The sequence below is a fragment of the Bos javanicus genome, chromosome 6 (genome assembly GCF_032452875.1).
Source record: "Bos javanicus breed banteng chromosome 6, ARS-OSU_banteng_1.0, whole genome shotgun sequence".
In the NCBI taxonomy this organism is placed as follows: Eukaryota; Metazoa; Chordata; class Mammalia; order Artiodactyla; family Bovidae; genus Bos; species Bos javanicus.
This window is the reverse complement of record NC_083873.1, coordinates 57928808-57951034: the sequence shown is the minus strand read 5'-3', so window position 1 is coordinate 57951034 and position 22227 is coordinate 57928808. Positions and strand designations below refer to the sequence as shown.

Here is a 22227-nt window from a genome sequence, read left to right as displayed (position 1 = left end):
CTTTTAGGTTTTTAAAGAATTTATTTAAATTAAAACTTATAGCTTACTGTCAGCATTAATAGTAACATACAGTTAATAGTTTTCACCCTTTTAACTGGAAATACCAAAACTCAAGAGTTTCTAGAGTTGTTGGTGTAATTATTATTATTGTCATCATTATTATTTTATATGGTGCAATTACTATTAATAAAGATTTTTGATGTTGAATGTGAGAAATTTGAAAGCCCATATTCTATATTTTCTATTCCCATGGTATTTCTCTGGGACCATAAATTTCAGAGAAAACTGTTTTCTCCGTTTATTTTATTGTGGTGGAATAGACTTATACATTTTGCCATCATAACCATTTATAAGTGTACGTTTCAATGCCATTAAATACGTTCATATTGTTGTGCACAGTCACCACCTTCCATTTCCAGAACTCTTCATTTTGGAAAACTCAAGCTTTAGACCCATTAAGTAATAACTCCCCATTCCTCCCATCCACCAGCCCCTGGCAATCACCACACTACTTTCTGTCACTGTGGTTTGGACTACTCTAAGTACCTCACATAAGTGGAATCATGCAGTATTTCTATTTATGTGACTAGCTTATTTCACTTAGTATAATGTCCTCAAGATTCATCTGTGTTGTAGCATACTGCAGAATTTTTTTCCTTTTTAAGGCTGAATAATATTCCATTGTTTGTATATATATATCACCTTTTATTTATGCATATCTTCATGTTTTAACTACTGTGAATAATGCTGTGATGAACATGGGTGGACAAATTTCTAAGACTCTGCTTTTAATCTGTTTGAATACATATCCAGAAGTAGAATTGCTAGATCATATGGTAATTCTATTTTTAAACATTTTAATTACTGTAAGTGATGCTCTGATGAACACGGGTGGACAAATCTCTCTTCAAAACTCTGTTTTAATTCATTTGGATGTATACCAAGTATTAGTAGAATTGCTAGAACACGTGGTAATTCTGTTTTTAATTTTTTGAAGAACACCCTACTGTTTTCCCAGCAGCTGTACCATTTTACATTCTCACCACCAGTGCACAGTGATTCCATTTTCTCCGCATCCTGGCCAATGCTTATTTTCTTTTTGATAGTAGCCATCTCAACAGGTGTGAGGTGGTATCTCATTGAATTTTGGTTTGCTTTTCCCTGATGATGGTGATGAGCATCTTTTCACTCTTTTTCAGATCCACAAGAGTCCTCTCTATTTTCAGAGGTGTTGGCCTCACACCCCCATTTCAATATTGAGAACAAAGCTGTACAGTCTGTGGAAGTGGTGAATTAATTGGGCGTATTATGGTAAGTAGGAGGCAGTTTGAAACCCCTCTGCTTTCTCACTGGTTGCATATACACCAAGTCTAACATGATCTCATTGTGAAGAGTGGGTCCTGTCATTTTCAACAAATCCTTTCTTTGTTTTTATAAAGTCCAAAGCAGAAAAAAAAAAGAGAGGAAATCCCTCCAACGTTTATGCTATAAACCACGCTCCTTCACCACTCTCACCCCTCAGGACATACACCTCACCACTGGTGTTGAGATCCTGATGCCCAGATTGTACAAAATTGCATGCTCCTTTTACTCAGAAGAATGTTCTTTGCCTACAGTTTTTAAGACATACTAAGCTAAAATGTGCATATCACTCTATCTAGAGTTGGGCTTTTGGTGATGTGGTGTGGTTATTAACCACTTTACTCTTGTTTCTGTTAAACCTGGCCCGACATCTCGCTGAGACGCTGTGACAAACACTTTGGGTCCATGACTCGGCAGGACCAGGTGTGGCCGGGCCCACCCCTTGTCAGGCAGGCGAAGGCAGCCAAGCTCGCTCAGTTCAAACATGCTCGAGGGATTCGGCACCTGGAAATCCCCACAAAGCTAGTTCCATTCCAGATCTTTCTCAACACCCAGAGGAGGGAACACAAGGACTGATTGTCCTCACAAGATTTTCTGCCTGCAGTTCCATAGTCTAGGGGTTTGTGTGGGCCGAGGGGTGGCTAGACACATTTACTTATTAGTGTAGGGGCTCAAGTCAGAAAGATGCCCTAGAGCTCAATGACCAAATGTTGCACCCTGGGATTCTGTGGGGTGATATTTAGAACAACGTGATCCCCAGCCTGTGGGTGCCAATGTCAAGCCCCTCCCCCAGGCTCAGCCCGATGGCCTATTTTCCATAGGACTTTGTGATTCTGGTTTCTTGTTGCTTCCTGTCGTTCTTGTTTTCCACATTTCTTGGGCTCCATCCAATGCTGAGTAATGATTCATAGCCAGAAGGCCCGAGGCGAGAAGCTGCCACTCCAAAGAGGGAGTAACTAACAGCTCCAGGCACCAACGGCGGGCCCCTCACCCGGCCCACAGGCTCCTGGCCTCTACGCGCCTACAGGAGGAGTTGGTGCAGGGTGGGGTGATTTGTTTTCTCTGGTGGGGCTGGGGAGAAGCGGGGGTGTGCCCAGCTGAACCTCCATCTCTGGTCTTCCCAGGAGAGGTCCCTTTATACTTCACACACAAAATGTGATGTGCAACAGTCTCTCACTTCCCTTCCTTTCTCCTTCCCTGTCCCACCCACGCCAGGTTCTTCTTTGGAAGGATTTTACTCCAACATTGCCTTGGGGGGAAGGAAAGAAAGATCTGAAATCAGGGAGGGGGAACACAGTGACTTTCCTCATGTGCCCTGAGTCTGTGACATCCACTGGTCTCTGAGCTGGCCCCAACTCCTGGGGGGTGGACCCCCAGGGCTGGTATGGGAGTTCAGTGGGGCTGACAGAAGGCCTCAGGGAGGTGCCAGCCTTGAGAGTGAGCTCCCAATAGGCACTGTACGAGATTATGGCAAAGGTGAAGGCAGTACCGACAGCCAAAGTTCACTGAGTGCCTTCTGTGCGCCAGGTGATGTTCAATTTAACACTCCCAACAACCCTACGAGGTCCATGTAATCGCTGTTTCCATTTTGCCAGTGAAGACACTGAGTCACAGAGAGGTCAGGATCGCACAGTGAACACAAGGCAGAGCTGGGGAGCTGTAGCCCTGGAAGTCCAGCTCTTGAGTTGACTCTCAGTCACAGCTCTATATTAACCAAGACATGGTATCCTTGTTCCTGTGTTACAAATGAGAAGACTGGGGAGTGGTGTGCTCTGTCCCACACTGCTAGGGGACACAGATGCCAGGCGCCTCCCGTCCAGTCCTGCCCACTCCTTTGTTGGGCGGGGAGGAGTTGAGGAGGGGTGGAGTCAGGATGTGACTGCTTCCTACTCGCCCTTCTCCACCCCAAGTTTCCACCTTCCTCCTGAAGCTTTGTGCTCTTGTTTCAGATGACAGGAAGCTACCAGAAAGAGAGCCAGATAGTGAGAAGCAGATGAGGAAATCAGAAACCTGCATTTGTCAATCTAGGAATCGGTCCAACATGTCTTATGGAACTGAAAGCTGGCTGCCCAGGTAAAGTGTCCAGATGCCCCAGGCAAAGGGAGGTGAACATTAGAGGAAGTTAGAGTTTCCAGAATGGTGAATGTTGGGTAGTAGAGAAAATAGAGAAGGCTAAGGTGTGACAGAAATGGGCTAGAATTAGATGCCCCAGATCTCTATGGTGGGAAGAGCCAGAGAGATTAATGAGTCCAACCTCTTATACACTATTATTAGTGAGAACTAACATTGCTTGGGCACTCCTGTGCCAGGCATTGTGCTAAGTGCTTTCCATGTGCCTATAACAATCCTATGATGCAGGTGCTATATTTGTCTTCACTAAGAAACTGAATCAAAAGTTAATTGGCCCAGTAAAAGGTAGATCAAGGCAGTCTCCCTCTCTCCAAAGCCCACATACTTTTGTACTCTTTAACATTTTATGATGAACCATTTTAAACATATACAAAATAGAGAGAATATTATAATGAAGCTCCATAATTTCACTGACCAGTTGCAATAATCATCAACACAAGACAGATCTTATTTCATCATTCATCCCTCATCTACCCTTCCAGTACTAGATTATTTTGAATCTCATACATATTATTTCTTATTGTATCATCCTATTGGTATCAGTGTATATTCTAATTGGTATCTCCAAGAAAAAAAGACTTTCTTAATGTAGCCATAATACCATTGTTGTAGCTAAAAAAATAACAAAAATTTCTTAATACCATCAAATATCCAAACATTGTTCAGATATCTCAGACTGTCCCCAGATGTTTTTTTAATAGTTGATTTATTTGAACTGGGATTAATAGTCTCTATATTAAAAATAGAAATACCATATTATCTGGCAATTCCAGTCCTGGGTATCTATCTGAAGAGAACAAAAACACTAACTCAGAAAGACACATGCACCCCGATGTTCATACCAGCATTAGTTACAATTGCTAAGATATGGAATCAACCTAAGTGTCCATCAACAGATGAATGGATAAAGAAGATGTATGTATATATGTATGTATATATGTACAATGTATACACACACACACACACAATGGAATACTACTAAATTATAAAAAAGAATTTCATAATTTGCAACAAGAATGGACTTGGGGAGTATTATGTTTACTGAAATAAGTCAGAGGGAGAAAGACAAATACTGTATGCATCACTTACATGTGGAATCTAAAAAATAAAGCTAGCGAATATAACAAAGAAGAAACAGACTCACGGATAGAGAGAACAACCAGGGGTTACCAGTGTGGAGAGGAAAGTGGGAAGGGCAAGACAGAGGCAGGGGATTAAGAGATACAAACTACAATTCATATGTATAAAATAAATCAGATACAAAGATATATTGTGCAACATAGGGAGTCTAGCCAATATTTTATATTAGCTATAAACAACTTTTAAAAATTGTGAATCACTATGAAGGAATGATGCTGAAGCTGAAACTCCAGTACTTTGGCCACCTCATGCGAAGAGTTGACTCATTGCAAAAGACTCTGATGCTGGGAGGGATTGGGGGCAAGAGGAGAAGGGGACGACAGAGGATGAGATGGCTGGATGGCATCACTGACTCGATGGACATGAGTCTGGGTGAACTCCAGGAGTTGGTGATGGACAGGGAGGCCTGGCGTGATTCATGGAGTTGCAAAGAGTCGGACACGACTGAGCGACTGATCTGATCTGATGGTATACACTTTACACTTACATAATTTGTAGGTCAATTGTACCTCAATTAAAAAAAAAAAGTCCCAACATTTGGTTGATACGTAAAGTCCCCTCCCTGCTGCCATTGTTGAAGAGACAGAGTCACTGGCCTTGTAAACTTTCTCACATTTTGGATTTTGCTGATTATATCCATTTGGTGTCATTTAACATGTTCCTCCATCCTCTGTACTTCCTGTAAACTGATAGTTAGATCTAGTGGTTTGATTAGATTCACATTTAATTGTTTGGCAAAGCCACTTCATAGGCAGTACATAGTCGCAGCCCTTATACTTACACCTACTTTTCTCCGGAAGACAAAAGGTCAAATCTAACTCAGGGTAGAGTCAGAAAAAAGCCAGAACCAGGATTGGAACTCAGTCTTCCAGCCCCCTGCCCTTCCACTCATCACTGGACTTGACTCTAGAATATTCTCTTTTACTAGGTGGACAGTTTGGCTGTCATTTAATCCTCTACCTCCTTCTCTAAGAGAAGCCAATAGAGGAGCAGTGGGAAAGTTCAAACCTTTCTCTGGCACATGGTACTAGCTTAATTTTAAACATGATGGGAGGGAGGGGTCTCCTCAAGGCTGGATGGGGCTGCGTACCTTCTGCTTTTGCTGGAGGACTGGAAGCATTTCAGCCAGAAGTCTGGCATGGAAAGGAGATAGAGCTCCTTTCAAATATTGAGAACTAATTTACTTGAGTACTGATAGGAACATTTCATCTTTTTGACTTATCCATTTTCCTTGATAGAAAAGAAGTAAGTGAACACTCAGTGCTGGAGGCCTAATGAGGCACACAGAATTCCACTTGGGGGAAAAGGAAAGGAAGAGCTAGTGAAGATGGCAACCCTTCTGTGCATTTCAGCACAGGGAGCACTTTTCTTTTTTTTTCCTATTCCTGCTACACTGAGTATACAAATGTCAGAACCAAGATTGATTCAGATAACCAGAACTCTTCCCATTGCAATGGGAAGAAACCACCCTATACCAAAGATTGGACCAGGGAGAGGGGTTGGGGAGGAAAGATGACCTGAAGGCACAATTACAGTGAGCATTCACATTCATTGGACACTTAAAACACACTGGGAAGATTATTTGCAGTATCTCACTGGGGCTTCCCTGGTGGCTCAGACAGTAAAGCGTCTGCCTGCAATGCGGGAGACTGGGGTTTGATCCCTGGGTTGGGAAGATCCCCTGAAGAAGGAAATGGCAACCCACTCCAGTACTCTTGCCTGGGAAATTTCATGGACAGAGGAGCCTTGTGGGCTATAGTCCATGGGGTCGCAAAGAGTCGGACACGACTGAGAGACTTCACTCACTCACTCACTCACTTAATCATCACAACAGCCCTGCAAGGTAAAACAGAGGTGCTTTAATCGAATCTGCAGGTGAGGAGGGATGGGAAATCTCACAGATACTATCAATGAGGCAGAATTCAAATCTCTGTCTTTCTCATATAGTGTCTGTAGCTTAACCATTAGGTTACAAGGTCAGCCAAATGAAGATGGTGATTTGAGAGGGGCTAGAAATCCAGAGGGCTTCCCTGGTGACTCAGATGGTAAAAGAATCTGCCTGCATTGCAGGAGACCCAGGTTTAATTCCTGGGTTGGGAAGATCCCCTGGGGAAGGGAATGACTACCAATGCCAGTATTCTTGCCTGGAGAATTCAATGGACGGAGGATACAGTCCATGGGGTTGCAGAGTCAGACAGGACTAAGCAACTAACACTTTCACACTTTTTTCTGGGAATCTAGACAGGAGCTTCTATAGGGTTCAGGAATGGCTTGGATAAGGAACACAGGGGCCCCTAGCCTTGGGGGACAAGTCATCTGATATTTTAACACAGGTCTCTGAAGTTCATGAATCGAATTTTATGGACAGAGGGATGGGAAGCCTCCACAAGTAGTTGCCATAGAGAAATGATAGGCACTCTCCTGCTCCCTCTCTGTCAAGTTTAAGGCTCCTAACTGGAAAGGATTATTGGGGTCACATCTGACACATGTAAAGCCTTGTGTAAATTTGAAAGTGACACCTCTTGAAGGGAGATAAATTGCAAAAGCTGCCCCTCTGGGAGGCCCCTTCTGCAAGAGTGCTATCTGTACAGGGCCCACTGCTTGGGCCAACGGTGGGTCGGATTTCAGCCCCCTTCATGGTCTCAGCCAAGCCGTAGAGTATGCAGCAGTCTCTCAAAGAGCCAAGCTGGTTTTCCACCCAACATGCTGTGTGTACACTTGTCAAGGCCAAGTGACCCTTGCTGAGCTGTTATCATCTTTTGGTGGTTGTTTCATGTGACTGTGGTCTCAAGTCAGCTCAGAAGAGGGCAGAACCCAATTACTAGATTACTCACGCTGCTGATTTTCTTTCTTTCTTTCTTTTTTAACCACATCCACAGCTGTGGCACATTCAATGCTGTGGCAGTCAAATTTCCCCCGTCTAACTCAAGAGGCCAGGTTCCCCCACCAAAGCCTCCAAGGGCCGCATGGTTCCCAGGCCTGAACCCTGCCTCCAACAAGGCCTCTTCTGGTCATCAGGTCCAGGTAGGCTAAGTGCAACCCTTCTCCAAAGCCTCCTCTGACTGTGCCAGCCCCTGCAGATATGCCTGTGAAAGCCTAACCGGCCTGCAGGGACACCTGTACTCCAGGCTAGCTTCAGGAGCAAATACTGGTGAAAGGAACACACACAGAGATGGGCTGACACGGCAGCTCCAGAGACCTACTTAGAGATCTTGGAGGGCCTCCTAGGGAGGTAGGGAGTGGAGGTAGCTCACCTTGTGGGCAAGGACACAGTGGAGGCACCAGGGAATTTTGTTTGTTTGCTGTTTTGTTTTGTTGCTGCTATTGTTTCATTTATTTTACCTTTTCTAATATATTTTTAAATTTTTCTAACTTTGTTTTTTACTTTTTGTTATTATTCTACTCTTTTCTGTTTGTGTCTTTTGTTTTTTGTTGTTGCTGCTTTTTTCTTTTGATATTTGTGTGTTGTTTTGTTTCATTTTGGTTTTTACTTCATTAAATTTTTATCTTTAAAAAATTTTTGTTTTTGCTTTTGTCATTTTTGGGTATTTGTCTTTTGTTCTCTTAGCTTTTCTTTTAGTTTTTTGTTTGTTGTTCAATTTTTGTTTTATGTTTAGGTTAGTTTTGTTTTTATTATTGGTTTTGGACTCTCATTTGTTTAGATGTCTTATTTTTTGCTTTCCCTTTTTTTTTTTGGTGTTGTTGGTTTGTTTTTTGTTTGCTTGGATTTGTTTTTATTATTTATCTATGGTTTTATTTCTATTTTCCTTTCTTTTTTTGTTTCTGTGTTTGTTTTTGTTTGGTTGGCTTGGTTTTTATTATTTGCCTTGGGCTTTGTTTGTCTGCTATCTTTTATCCGCCCCCCCCCCCCCCGCCCCGCCCCGATGCTGCACATCTTGCAGGTCTTGATTCCCAGGCCCGGAATCAAGCTTGAGCCCCTGTAATGGGAGCACCAAGCTGCTGGACTACCAGAGAAGTTCAGGCCCCAGGGAATATTAATTGGTGTGAGTTCTCCCTGAGGTCCTCATCTCAGCACCAAGATAGGGCTTGACCCAACTACCTGCAAGGTCCAATTCTAGATGCCTCTGGCCAAACAATCAACAAGACAGGAACACAGCCCTACCTATCAACAAAAATGAGGTGATAGAGAAATATGTTACACATGAAGGAGCAAGGTAAAAACCTACAAGACCAAATAAATGAAGAGGAAATACCTGCCATCTACCTGAAAAAGAATTCAGTGTAATGATAGTAAAGATAATCCAAAATCTCAGAAACAGAATGGAAGCACAGATCAAGAAAATACAAGAAATGTTTAACAAGGACCTAGAGGAACTAAAGAACAAACAAATAGTGATGAATAGCACAATAACTGAAATGAAAAATATACTAGAAGGAGTCAATAGTAGAATAACTGAGGCAGAAGAACAAGTAGGTTAGCTAGAAAATAGAATGGTGAAAATAACTGCTGAGGAACAGGATAAAGAAAAAAGAATTTTAAAAATGAGAACTGTCTCAGAAACCTCAGGACAGCATTAAACACACCAACATTCAAATTAGTGGGGTCCCAGAAGAAGAAGAGAAAGGGTCTGAAAAAATATTTGAAGAGATTATAGTCCAAAACTTCCCTAAAATTGGAAAGAAAATAGTCACCCAAGTCCAGGAAGCACAAATAGTCTATACAGGATAAATCTAAGGAGAAACATGCTGAGACACATATTAATAAAACTAACAAAAATTAAATTTGAAGGAAAAATGTTAAAAGCAACAAGGGAAAAGCAACAAATAACATACATACAAGGGAATCCTCATAATATTATAAGCTGATTTCTCAGTAGAAACTCTGCAGGCCAGAGTAGCAGGAGTAGCAGGCTATATTTAAAGTGATAAAAGGGAAAAACCTATAACCAAGATTATTCTACCTAGCAAGGATATCATTCAGATTCTATAGAGAAATCAAAAGGTTTACAGACAAGCAAAAGCTAAGAGAATTCAGCACCATGCAACCAGCTTTACAACATATAGTAAAAGAACTTCTCTAGACGGGAAACACAAGGGAAGAAAAAGACCTACAAAAAAACAAACCCCCCAAAATTAAAAAAATGGTAATAGGGACATACCTATCAAAACATTACCTTAAATTTAAAAGGATTAAATTCTCTAACCAAAATACACAGACTGGCTGAATAGACACAGAAACAAGAGCTGTATATATGCTATCTACAAGAGGTCCACTTCAGACCTATGGACATGTACAGACAGAAAGTGAGAGGATGGAAAAAGATATTCCATGCAAATGGAAATCAAAAGAAAGCTGGAGAAACAGTACTCATATCAGACAAAATAGACTTTAAAGATTGTTACAAGAGACAGGGAAGGACACCACATAATGATCAGGGGGTCAATCCAAGGAGAAAATATAAAAACTTACAAATATTTATGTACCCAACACAGGTGCACCTCAATACATAAAGTGAATGTAATAGCCATAAAAGGGGAAATCAACAGTCACAGAATAATAGTGACTTTAACATCCTACTTGTACTAATGGACAGATCATCCAGACAGAAAATTAATAAGGAAACACAAACTTTCAATGACACACTAGACCAGATAGACTTAATTCATGGTTATAGGACATTTCATCTGAAAGTAGCACAATACACTTTCTTCTCAAGCGTACATGAGACATTCTTCAGGATAGTCCCATCTTGTGTCACATATCAAGCCTCATTAAAGTTAAGAAAATTGAAATCATACTAAGCATTTTTTCTGACCATAGCCTATGAGATTAAAAATCAATTACAGGGAAGAAAAACCTGTAAAAAACACGAACACATAGAAGCTGAACTTCTGCTACTGCTGCTGCTACTAAGTCGCTTCAGTCGTGTCCGACTCTGTGCGACCCCATAGACTGGCAGCCCAACAGGCTCCACCGTCCCTGGGATTCCCAGGCAAGAATACTGGAGTGCCATTTCCTTCTCCAATGCATGAAAGTGAAAAGTGAAAAGTGAAAGTGAAGTCGCTCAGTCGTGTCTGACTCTTCACGACCCCATGGACTGCAGCCCACCAGGCTCCTCCATCCATGGGATTCTCCAGGCAAGAGTACTGGAGTGGGGTGCCATTTTCCTTCTCCAGGGGATCTTCCCATCCCAGTGATCAAACCCTGGTGTCCCACATTCCTGGCAGACGCTTTAACCTCTGAGAAGAAATCAAAGACAACAAAAAAAGATGGAGTGATATACCATGTTCTTAGATTGAAAAAAATTCAATATTGTGAAAATGACAGTGATACCCAAAGGAAACTACAGATTCAATGCAATCCTTATCAAATTATGCAATCCTTAGCAAATCCTTATAAAAAAGTCCTTATCAATGGCATTTGTCACAGAATTAGGACCAAAAGTTCTACAATTTGTGTGGAAACCCAGAAGACCCTGAAGAGGAAAAGCCATCTTGAGAAAGAAAAATGAAGCAGGAGGGATCAGGCTCCCTGACTTCAGACTAGTCTATAGTAATTAAGACAGAAGGGTACTAGCGCAGAGTCACAGATGGACCTATCATATAGAGTGAAGGATTAGCCTATCATAGAGACTATCATATAGAGTGAAGTAAGTAAAAAGAGAACAAATATCATATATTAACATTATATATGAAATCTAGAAAAATGGTACAGATGAGCCTATTGGCAAAGCAGAAATAGAGACACAGGCATAAAGAACAAATATATGGACACCAAGGGGAAAGGTTTACTGAGCATGGCCCGCCCATCAAACAAGACCCACTTTCCCGCACAGTCAGTCTTTCCCATCAGGAACCTTTCATAAGCCTCTTTTCCTTGGAGGGAAGACAGAATGAAAACCACAATCACAGAAAACTAATCAAAACAGTCACATGGAACACAGCCTTGTCTAACTCAATGAAACTATGAGCCATGCCATGTAGGGCCACTCAAGATGGACAGGTCATGGTGGAGAGTTCTGACAACACGTGGCCCACTGGAGAAGGGAATGGCAAACCACTTCAGTATTCTTGCCTTGAGAACCCCATGAACAGTATGAAAAGGCAAAAAGATAGGACAATGAAAGATGAACTCCCCAGGTTGGTAGGTACCCAATATGCTACTGAAGAAGAGTGGAGAAATAACTCCAGAAAGAACAAAGAGATGAAAACAACGCCCAGTTGTGGATGTGACTGGTGATGAAAGTAAAGTCTGATGCTGTAAAGAACAATGTTACATAGGAACCTGAAATGTTAGGTCCATGAATCAAGGTAAATTGGAAGTGGTCAAACAGGAGATGGCAAGAGTGAACATAGACATTTTAGGAATCAGTGACAATACATATGGACATCACCGGGTAGTCAATACCAAAATCAGATTGATTATATTCTTTGAAGCTAAAGATGGAGAAGCTCTATACAGTCAGGTAAAACAAGACTGGGAGCTGACTATGGCTCAGATCATGAACTCCTTATTGCCAAATTCAGACTTAAATTGAAGAAAGTAGGAAAAACCACTAGACCATTTAGGTATAGCCTAAATCAAATCCCTTACAATTATACAGTGGAAGTGACAAATAGATTCAAGGGATTAGATCTGATAGACAGAGTGCCTGATGAACTGTGGATGGAGGTTCGTGACATTGTACAGGAGACACGGATCAAGATCATCCCCAAGAAACATGCAAAAAGGCAAAATGGTTGTCTGACGAGGCCTTACAAATAACTGAGAAAAGAAGAGAAACTAAAGGCAAAGGAGAAAAGGAAAGGTATACCATTTGAATGCAGAGTTCCAAAGAATAGCAAGGAGAGATAAGAAAGCCTTCCTCAGTGATCAATGCAAAGAAATAGAGGAAAATAATAGAATGAGAAAGACTCGAGATCTTTTCAAGAAAATTAGAGATACCAATGTACCAAGGGAATATTTCATGCAAAGGTGGGCATGATAAAGGACAGAAATGGTATGGACCTAACAGAAGCAGAAGATGTTAAGAAGAGGTGGCAAAATACACAGTAGAACTATACAAAAAAGATCTTCATGACCCAGATAACCACCATGGTGTAATCACCCACCTAGAGTCAGACATGCTGGAATGTGAAGTCAAGTGGGCCTTAGAAACCATCACTATGAACAAAGCTAGTGGAGGTGATGAAATTCCAGTTGAGCTATTTCAAATCCTAAAAGATGATGCTGTGAGTGCTGCACTCAATATGTCAGCAAATTTGGAAAACTCAGTAGTGGCCACAGGACTGGAAAAGGTCAGTTTTCATTCCAATCCCAAAGAAAGGCAATGCCAAAGAATGCTCAAACTACCGCACAATTGCACTCATCTCACACGTTAGTAAAGTAATGCTCAAAATTCTCCAAGCCAGGCTCCAACAGTACATGAACTGTGAACTTCCAGATGTTCAAGCTGGTTTTAGAAAAGGCAGAGGAACCAGAGATCAAATTGCCAACATCGGTTGGATCATCAAAAAAGCAAGAGAGTTCCAGAAAAACATCTGCTTCAGCTTTATTGACTATGCCAAAGCCTTTGACTGTGTGGATCACAACAAGCTGTGGAAAATTCTGAAAGAGATGGGAATACCAGACCACCTGACCTGCCTCCTGAGAAATCTGTATGCAGGCCAAGAAGCAACCAGTTAGAACTGGACATGGAACAACATACTGGTTTCAAATCAGGGAAGTAGTATGTCAAGGCTGTATTTTCTCACCCTGCTTATTAAACTTATATGCAGAGGACATCATGTGAAATGCCGGGCTGGATGAAGCTGGAATCAAGATTGCTGGGAGAAATATCAATAACCTCAGATATGCAGATGACACCACCCATATGGTGGAAAGCAAAGAGGAACTAAAGAGCCTCTTGATGAAAGTAAAAGAGGAGAGTGAAAAGTTGGCTTAAAACTCAACATTCAGGAAACTAAGATCTTGGCATCTGGTCCCATCACTTCATGGGAAATAGATGGGGAAACAATGGAAACAGTGAGAGACTTTATTTTTGAGGGGATTCCAAAATCACTGCAGATGGTGACTGCAGCTGTGAAATTTTTAAAAGACACTCGCTCCTTGGAAGAAAAGCTATGACCACACTAGACAGTATATTAAAAAGCAGAGACATTACTTTGCCGACAAAGATCCGTCTAGTCAAGGCTATGGTTTTTCCAGTAGTTATGTATGGATGTGAGAGTTGGACTATAAAGTTGAGTACCAAAGCATTGATGCTTTTGAACTGTGGTGTTGGAGAAGACTCTTGAGAGTCCCTTGGACTGTAAGGAGATCCAACCTGTCAATACTAAAGGAAATCAGTCCTGAATATTCATTGGAAGGATTGATGCTGAAGCTGAAACTCCATTACTTTGGCCACCTAATGCAAAGAACTGATTCATTGGAAAATACTCTGATGCTGGGAAAGATTGAAGGCAGGAGGAGAAGGGGAAGACAGAGGATAAGATGGTTGAATGGCATCACCGACTTGATGGACATGAGTTTGAGCAAGCTCTGGGAGCTGGTGATGGATAGGGAATCTTGGCATGCTGCAGTCCATGGGATCTCAAATAGGACATGACTGAGCAACTTAACTGAACTGAAGAGGAAAGGGAGGATGAGATGAATTGGGAGATTTGGATTGACATGTATGTACTTCTACATATAACATATTTAACCAGTGAGAACCTACCATAACACAGGGAACTCTAGTCAATGCTCTGTGGTAACCTAAATCGAAAGGAAATTTTAAAAAGAGGGGATATATAAATATTTATGGGGTTTCCCTGGTGGCTCAGAATGTAAATCTGCCTGAAATGCAGGAGACCTGTGTTGGCAAGATCTGGAGAAGGGAATGACTACCCACTCCAGTATTCTTCCCTGGAGAATTCTGTGAACAGGGGAGTCTGATGGGCTACAGTCCAGGGGGTCTCAAAGAGTGGAACCCAAATGACTAACACTTTCACTTTCATGTATACTTAAGCTGATTCACTTTGCTGTACAGCAGAAAATAACACCACATTGTAAAGATACTATACTCCCCCTAATTTTTTAAAAATGCACAGAGTATTATAGTTACATTGCTTGAAAATAAAAAGTAGAGATGAAGTGAGTGTGATAGTCATTCAGTCATGTCTGACTCTTTGTGACCCCATGGACTGTAGCCTGCCAGGCTCCTCTGTCCATGGAATTCTCCAGGCAAGAATACTGGAGAGGGTTGCCATTTTCTTCTCCAGGGAGAGATGAAGGCTTAAATACAAAGAAAAAAAAAAAAAAAAGAGGCCAGGCTGACAGTACTGTATATGTGACCATATTAATCTTTATTTTTAATAGAGCTGATTAAGCTAAATGGCATATTTATATCATTGGATTTTGTAAAAGAACATGAAAAACAACTGGCTTTTTATAAACATTTTTTTTTAATCATGCGAAAAGCTCAAGGTAAATATGAATCTGTACAAACTGTCAGGAAATAAATTTGGTTGTGACTTGGATATGGTCATTCCACTTTTGGAAATTAATAGTCAAGAAATTCTAAACAGAAAAGAAAAACAAAAAACTTCTTTTTATAAGATATTCACTGCTGTATTATTTATAATAGGGAACAAATAGAAATCAGCTGTTCTTTATGGTGAATTATGATATGTATTATGTAACAGTTTTACATAGTTTTTAGAACTTGTGCTTGTTAAATGACATAGATGCCTATCTTATTGCACGGGGAAAATATCAGGAAACATGTAAATATAAAGTATGGTCACAACTATGCCAGGCTTGCTTAAAAGACTTCAGAAAGATATACTAAAAGCTGTCTTATTAGACTAATGATAATAACGAACATTATCATATTTTTATTATGTACTGGGTATTGTTCGAAGTGACTTACATATATTAACTCAGTTTATCTGTGCAGCAACACCTTGAGGTAAGTACAACTATTATGATTCCATTTTACAGATGAAGGAACTGGGGCAGAGCATTAAGCAAGCTACCCAAGTCTCCTAGTGTGAACAAGGTCAAAGCTGAAAGAGAAATCCAGGAAGCCTCAATGGCCATGTCTCTTAGCTGTCAATCAGTTCATGGAAAAATAGAAAAAGGATAATGTGGAAAGATATCATTAAAAATGTTACATGCAACAGGGTGAGCCTGGGACATTTTGTCATAATAGAAAGCAAGGAAGCTGCAAAAGATTCGAGGGCTATCGTCAAGAGCACTCAAGAGCTAAATGGAAGAGGTTCCCCTCGCCTAAAGAAAATACTCCTGGGAATCAATAACGGTGGTGCATTGAAACACATCAATATTTTGAAACATATAGGTTTAATTATGCAGGAAGAAAAAGACCTGCATTGGTCCCTTTAGAGGAGCTAGGAAATAACTCATTATTTTGAAAACTGGTAAATAGAGGAAAAGTATTTGTACTGTACAGAACCTAGGGTTACTAAATTGTTGATGAGGGCAAATTTTTATTTATGGAAATATTCCAGATAATTCTGAGGAATTGAGGAATGAAGCAGAAATAGTAATTAGCACAATTTTTAACCCCCAATAAAATAATGGATTAGGCAGTAGATGCTAATGTTACAGAAAAAGACATAGCCAGAGTGCGTACTTATTTATGGAATTATCACATCACCATCTATGAAGTATTCAAGCTACACAAACAAAACGTGAATCAGTTGCATCTCTAGATGTGACTCTCAATTTATAAGAAATGCAGGAGACAGAGAAGTGCTTTAAATGACATGATGGGGAATGAAATTAGCAAAATCTAGTCTGGGAAAATTTATAGAACAGGATTGCAAGAAAAAAAGATGGAGAGTGGGGCCTTAGATATTAAAAGAGACTAATTGCAACAATCTCATCTGCATCCTATTTGGAGGAAAAATTCCTTAAAACATTTTTGAGACAATCAGAGAAATTCGAATACTGCTTGGATGTTTTATTGAATTAAGGGATTATTGATGCTTTTGAACTGTGGTGTTTGAGAAGACTCTTGAGAGTCCCTTGGACTGTAAGGAGATCCAACCTGTCAATACTAAAGGAAATCAGTCCTGAATATTCACTGGAAGGACTGATGCTGAAGCTGAAACTCCAATACTTTGGCCACTTGATGCAAAGAACTGACTCATTGGAAAAGACCCTGATGCTGGGAAAGATTGAAGGCAGGAGGAGAAGGTGATGACAGAGGATGAGATGGTTGGATGGCATCACAGACTCAATGGACATGAGTTTGAGCAAGATCCGAGAGTTAGTGATGGATAAGGAATCCTGGCATGCTGCAGTCTACGGGGATCACAAAGAGTCATACACGACTGAACTGAAGGGATTATTGTTCATTTTTTAAGTGTGATGATGATACTGTGTTATACTTTTTAAAAGAAGTCTTGTCTTTTAGAGATGTATTATTAAATATCTGTGGATGAAAATATATTATTTCTAGAATTCACTTTAATATGTTTCAATAGCAAGGGGGAAATGAATAAGGGATGGATGCAATAAAGATTGGCTGATCATACTCTTCTTTCTACTTTTATACAGGCTTTAATATCTCCGTAGTAAAATATTTTTAATGATACAAACATATCTTAAATTTGATCTTATATAAAGTATTTAAATATTTTACTGTAGAATTGAGGGCTAGTAGTAGGCAGTGAATGAAGGCATGGACTAAGGACCAGACTGCCTGGTTTGACCTTCAGTGCTATCACTTACCAGCTGTAAAATCTAGAGTAAGAAACTTGATATCACTCTATCTCAGGTTCCTCATTTGTAAAATGGGATTAACAATGCCACCTACTTAATACTTCATTGATTTAATATGACCAAAAAATGAGTAGAATTTCTCCAGTGTCTAAAACAGTTCATGGCACATACTGAGCAGGATATGAATTTAATATTTTTATTGAATTTCTTTTCTTTTTTGTCTATGGACATAAGAATCCTGAAAAATGTCTTCACTCATTTTGCATTTTATAAATATGACTCTGATCCCACTTCTGATCACCAACTCCAATTCTAACACCAACTAATGATCCTGGTACCAATTCCAGTATGTGGGAGTTCTCCCCACATATCCAAGCAATTACTGTTCAGATTCTATTCAACTCAGTTCTTACACTATTTGGGGAGAGCATATGAACCTGCAGGTTAAGGACTCAGTCCCATGAGATTGCCCACACACCCTCAACTTTAGATGCCAGTCATAAGTTCAGGCATGTTTCTGACCCACTGGCTATACGCTGATGTTTCCAACAACTCCCTCCTTGGGTTCAATGAATTTGCTAGAGTGACTTACAGAACTCAAGAGAAACATTCTACTTAGTAGACCACCAGTTCACTATAAAAGAATATAACTCAGGAATGGGCAGATGGAAGAGATGCATAGCTGGGGAGGTATGGGGAGAAGGCCCAGAGCTTTCATACCCTCCCCAGCTATGCACTCTCCCCAAGTGTCCATGTGTTCCCTGCCAGGAAGCTCTCCAAACGCCCTCCTTTTGGAGCTTCATTGCATAGGCATCATTGATTAAGTCATTGGCCATCGATGATTGAACTCAACCTCCAATCCTTCTCTCTTCCAGGAGGTCTTGGTGTGGGAGTAGAAGATTCTACCCTCTAATCACTTGGTTGATTGTCCCAACCAACCTCCATCCTTAGGCTACACAGGTGCTTCCCAAAAGTTTCCTCATTAATGTAACAAAAGGCACCTTTTCTACTCTCATCACTTAGCAAATTCCGAGGGTGCTAGGAGCTCTGTGCCAGAAATGTATTAATATTTCTCATTACTAATTTCAGTATAAATAACAATATTCACCTATTCAATCACTCACCCTAAATGTATCAGCTGCAATTTTCCAGTTTCTTTAAAATGGAGCAAGAATTCAAAGATACTGAGGGCAAATCCTGCTAGATTTTAATGTTACTTTCAGTCTTTTATAGTTGCTTGTCTACACCTAATCTGACAGTATTTTTTTTTATCATGCCTCACTTTTATCAAGCCTTTCAAAGAAACTTGATTTTCTTAAGACTGTTCTTTCTGCATTGTATTTTTATTATTTACCTGATTCCTAATTACATTACAAATTTCTATTGCAACCATTTCAAATATGTCTGGGAACAAAGAAACTGGCTCTTGGTAAACAGACAACGCAACTGGTGGCAGACGTGCTCAGATGTTTTCTGAGAATGCCACTCGAACGTGTTAAGCGGGCTGAGGGCATCAGAAAAGTGCTTTACAGGTAGAGTGGAGGCTGCATCAGTCAATCTGGTGGGTTTATTAAGTGGAAATCAGTTAGGGAAACCTGGTATATGCATGCCAACAGTGGCTGTGTTTGGGTAGCCCAGTCTTCCTTCTATTCCAATCTGTTTTAATGATTATGTGTGATAATTCCACAAAAATTAAAAAAAAAATCAGCACTTCAAGTTCTTGGTGGGGGGAAATACATATATAGTTAGCAAATCTATCCACAGAGGACTAGAATGCAAACACAAAGAAAATGTGCAGTGAATATTGGTCATCCAGACACTCTTGCATGCAAACAACAAGTGGCTGAATTCTACGAGCTTCCCGTAACTGATTTCCACCGTTCTTGTGAGAAGTGACAGTGAGGACCGCTGATGCTCAGACCCTAGGACAGTGTGTATATCAAACACTGCTGTTGCATGATGCCAATTCCTGAATGCTACAGCAGTCCAACTTCATACTCAGACAGTTCACACACTCTAATATTCACATTCTAGTTTCATTTTGACTTTAAAGTTACACAGAAACCAAATGATCAAAACTGCATTTCTTTCTAAATCTACATGCAAATTGTGAGGCAGGGATTCCCCTTGTCACTGGCATTCCTTTACAGAAAGGATGCTGGGCAACCTCAAGCACCGAAGATGTGAGCTGCCTGAATACCAATCCAATTTTGCTAAATTAGACATATCCTGTGTTTGCCCAAATTTCACAAAGCTCACTCTAGTCTGCTTCTCTGTGATATATGATGTTACTATGCTTTTTGATCAACTGTTAATTCTCACAGTCCTCCTTGATCAGGAGAGGAAGTGAGAGAGGTGTGTAGCTACTGCTGTATTCATTCTCATCACTTGACAGAGGGGGAAGCCAGAGTTACAAGTCAGATCTGTTTTTATCACCCTGGGGCATTCCGCATCTCTCCTCTGACTTGGAGACTTGATCGTAGGGGCACTTCATGAGAGGTGCTCACAAGAGAAATATTTGAACCAAACTCACCTCATTAACAGTGGCAGTGACAATGACCAACTTTGGAGCATTTAAAAATACAGGTGCAAGATACTGAATTTCGTTTTCTGTGCTGTACAGTAGGTCCTTGTTATTGATCTATCTTATGTATGGTAGTATGTATCTGTTAATCCCAAGTTTTGAATTTTGATAACCTATAATGAAAATGTATACATGCATAAATATATTTATGTATAATTGTACATCTGAAATATTGTAAGTCAAATATATTTCAATTAAAAAGAAGGTACAAATACAATATAACATATACATATATATATATATATATATAGAGAGAGAGAGAGAGAGAGAGAGACTGAGAGAGGGTTTCCCTGGTGGCTCAGATGGTAAAGAGTCTGCCTGCAATGCAGGAGACACAGGTTCAAACCCTGGGTTGGGAAGATCTCCTGGAGATGGGAATGACTATCCACTCCAGTATTCTTGGCTGGGGAATTCCATGGACAGAGGAGCCTAGTGGGCTACTGTCCATGGGGTCACATAAAGTTGTAGCCAGAACACACCAGTTCCCAGTCCTCATCACTTCACTACATGTTTCTAGAAGTCTGAGCCTGAAGTACTGTTCAGAGAGTCCTATTGCCTAACGAATTGTGCAGACCAAGTAGCCAACCTTGTCCCCAATCTCCTTAAGTGTAATGATGTCATTCACAGACAGTACATTCATATTTACATTTCATCAGGGGAATGTATTTCCTTGTTATCACAACGTTCCCTATGATAGCAAAGTCAAACAGAAAAATACACGGCAACTCCCTCTGAAGAAACCCCCTGCAGCTAACATTTCCCGCAACTTGCTCCACCTTACTCTGTTTTTCTTCTAATTGCCAGCAGATCATTCTTTCATATACTGAAAATTTGCTGGCATTATTCAAAATAACTCCAAACCACAAATATTTATTGGATTCATTCATTCACTTAAACAATTATTGGAGAATCACCAATAATTTATACAAGATGCATGAGAGCTAGGCTTGGAAAAGAAAGATTAGCATAGCAGTGCCATTTCTGAAGTCAAGGAAAAATGGTATCTGATTATGCAATCAGATACTTTTGAAATTATTGTTATTCTCATAGGACTCTATGCATATAATTATTGTGAGAATGTGAGAGTTTCTGCAATACAGAAATCCAGCTAAAGGCAGTCTAAAGCAATAACAGCACAGAGTGTCACTATGGTTTCTTTGGAGTCCACAGGCAAGAAAGAATCCTAGAGAATTCCAAAAATGTAAGTTGCTTTAAGCCAAAGTCTAGAAAAAGAGGAACATTTATCAAAAATATATTCCTCCAATGCTATCTAAACTAAGCCCAGCTATTTGGTTTTCAATTTATTATTTCTCTCAGTCTAAAAAATAAAAATCTAATGAAATATAGATCAGAAGATGAAAATGAGGTCAGTGCTGCTTCTAGAAGATTGTTCTCAATAATTTCTCTTTGCACAGCATCTGTGCAGGGTAACTTTGCTGCTGTTATAGTTAAGAGGTGTTATGTATTTTCCCCTCCTTTAATCTGGGCCAGCTTTGCAAGCTGCTTTGGACTAATAGGGCTTCCCTGGTGCTCATCTGGTAATGAATCCACCTGCAATGAGGAGGACCTGAGTTGGGAAGATTCCCCTGGTGGAGGGCATGGCAACCCATTCCAGTATTCTTGCTTGGAGAATCCCCATGAACAGAGGAGCCTGGTAGGCTACAGTCCGTGGAGTCGCAAAGACTTGGACAGGACTGAGCGACTAATCACACACCACAATATAATAGAATGTGATGGAAGTGATGCTGTGTGAGTTCCAGGTCAGGGCGTCACCAAGCCTTGTAGCTTTCTTAGAACACTCCCCTGAGACTTCCATGTATGAAAAACAGCTTAGATTATGGATGTTTAAGAAGCCACAAGGAGAAGCACTGCTAGGCCTGTGAGTGAGGCTGGCTGGACTTCCTAATCCACCTTCTGAGCTTCCAGCTGGTTGCAAACATATAGATAAGCCCAGGTGAAACCAATAGAAGAAAAGCTCAGGATGATTTATAAATTACTGTTGTTTTGAACCATATAAGTTAAAAAAAAAATATATATATATAATAATTTTTGCCATTCTAACCATTTTAAAATATACAATTCAGTTGTATTTAGTATACTCACAGTGCTGGGCAACCATCGCTATCATCTAGATCAATAATATTTTCATCACCCCACAGGCAACCTGTACCCATTAAGCAGTCGCTCTCCATCAGCCCCTCCCTCCAGCCCCTGAAAACAACTCATCTGTTTTCTATCTCCATGGATTTCCCTATTCTAGGTATTTCATATTCATATATGGCTTTTTGTGTCTGGCTTCTCATTTAGCATGATGTTTTCA

The 22227-nt window shown here is 40.4% G+C and overlaps 1 long non-coding RNA gene across 1 annotated transcript; it reads left to right on the top strand.

The window, feature by feature from the left end:
• Positions 1-1198: 1198 nt before the first annotated feature.
• LOC133249451 (uncharacterized) lies at positions 1199-17121 on the top strand. Its single transcript, XR_009736963.1, has 3 exons — positions 1199-1311; positions 3312-3435; positions 15578-17121. It is a non-coding gene; the product is annotated as an uncharacterized LOC133249451 (long non-coding RNA).
• Positions 17122-22227: the final 5106 nt, after the last annotated feature.